The sequence below is a fragment of the Oryx dammah genome, unplaced genomic scaffold (assembly GCF_014754425.2).
Source record: "Oryx dammah isolate SB20612 unplaced genomic scaffold, SCBI_Odam_1.1 HiC_scaffold_10, whole genome shotgun sequence".
NCBI classification, from domain to species: domain Eukaryota; kingdom Metazoa; phylum Chordata; class Mammalia; order Artiodactyla; family Bovidae; genus Oryx; species Oryx dammah.
In genome coordinates, this window is record NW_024070194.1 from 59,187,790 (window position 1) to 59,190,105 (window position 2,316).

The following is a 2,316-nucleotide window of genomic DNA, read 5'->3' on the forward strand; positions in this document are numbered from 1 at the left end:
AGCCCACGCCACGGCCCCGCCCACTCGCGTAGAACCCGCCCCCGTCTTCGAGACTCGGTTCCGCCTCCTTCCTCTTTCTGCTCCCGTCGGCACTACAGCCACCGCTACGCTCCGCCTATTTTAAACCTTCCCGAGCTCCTGCCCCGCACTCCTCCCCTTCCTCCATCCCTCCTAATCCCTTTCTGCTCCTGTCCCTATCTGCCTCCCCTGGCCTTCTCTGGTACCCTCTACTCATGTACCACCCCCCAGCTCCCTGCGTGCCTCCACCACACCCTTCCCTGCCTCTACCCTTGCGGCTCCTCCTCTGGTCCCACCTAACTGCATGCATTCCCACTCTGCTCCCCACCCCCAGCTCACTAATCTGTTTTAGTTGGTTTGCATTTTCTAGAATTGCTTATAAATGGAACCATTTTTTTAGGGGGGTGGGTCTAGTTTCTTTCATGCAGAATAAATGTCTTGACACTCCTTCCAGTTTTTGCATATAGCAACCGTTCATTCCTTGTTAGTGCTGAGTACTATTCCGTTTATAGCCGTACCACATGTATTTAGTCACTTGTTGATAGATATGTATAAAGTTACCAATTTTTCCTTATTAGAGATGAAGCTGCTGTGAACATTTCTGTACAAATCTTTTGTGTTACCGACCACAGTTCTTGGACTAGAAATTGATAAAGAGGCCAGATAAGAAATTCAGACAAGGCTTAACTGGGACTTGTGCTGCCACAGGAGAGAGTGAAAACAAGTAACAGGTGCCCTTGATTCCTCCCTGAGCAGGGGTGAGCTGCTTCCTTATATGAAGTGAGGGTAGGGGCGGGTCCAGGGGTTATGCTGGAGGGGTTCTTTGGGTGGTTTGCCCACCCTCTTGATGGTGCTGTGTGCAGGGTGTATGCACAGTACCCTGTTTTTGCTCCTGGCTCCGCAGCAATGGCAGTTGTGATTTTGGTCTTTTTGTACCTTGTTCATAATTTGTCCCAATTGCATGCACTTATTTTTCAGTCCCTTATAGTTTCTTTGTATTTTGTTACTGGAGGAGACATTTGTCTAGGTGCAAGCACTATAGCAAAGTGTTCGGAGTCCCAGGTCCCAGCCTGTCTCATTTGTGTGAACATGTGATTTCCTTTCTCTTGGGTAAATAACTGGGAATGGAATGACTAGGTTATAAGATAAGTGTAACTTTTAAAAACTACTAAAATGTTTTCCAAAGTGGTTGTTTCACCTTCCATTCTAGGGAGGGCCACCAGTATACTGACTCCACCAAGGCTCCTGTCTTCCAGAAATACCTTCGCAGATACACCCAAATTATATTTAACCCATTGCCTGAAAATCTGCTGGCTCAGTCAAATTGACCCATTTAATTAACCATCACAGTCCCAAATTGGAAAAATAAATAGGAAAACAGTAAGGGGAGTGATGTAATAATCTACAAAGATTTACTGTTATGAATGTAAGGAAAATTAATATCTGTTAATAGCTGGACAATACTCAGCTCTGATTGGACAGATGGCTAAAGGATATGAGCAGATGGTTTGCACAGGAGAAAATACAAATAGTGAACAAACACTTGGGAAAATGTTTAGCTTCCCTAATAATTAAAGAGTTGCAAATTGGAAGAGCCCAGTACTCTACTTCCTATATATTAAATAATAGATTTTTTTAAAACCAAAATTAACAGTGCTTTGGAAACTCAGATATACCCATGCATTGCCTCTATTTAGAGGCATAATTTTTCTGGAAAAAAATCTACAACATTATAGAATTCATGTGGCAAATCTGCTCTGGGGAGCAAATCCCAAGGAAAGAATTCAGTAAGGGGAAACACCTGATTTTTGCATAGATGTTTATATTTATACTTTTCATAAAGTGAAGTCACTCAGTCGTGTCTGACTCCATGCAACCTCATGGACTGTAGCCTGCCAGGCTCCTCCATTCATGGGATTTTCCAGGCAAGAATACTGAAGTGGGTTGCCATTTCCTTCTCCAAGGGATCCTCCTGACCCAGGGACTGAACCCAGGTTTCCCGCATTGCGGGCGGATTCTTTACTCTCTGAGCCACCAGGGAAGCCCTACAACAACTTTTAAAGAAAAAGTTCAAAAGCATCAATTCTTTGGCACTCAGCTTTCTTTATGGCCCAACTGTCACATCCATACATGACTACTGGAAAAATCATAGCTGTGACTATATGGACCTTTGCAGGCAAAGTAATGTCTTTGCTTTTTAATATGCTGTCTAAGTTTGTCATAGCCTTCCTTCCAAGGAATGTGCTCTAAAATCTGTCAGTATGCATTTACAACTTGATTTTATCATTCAATATTTTG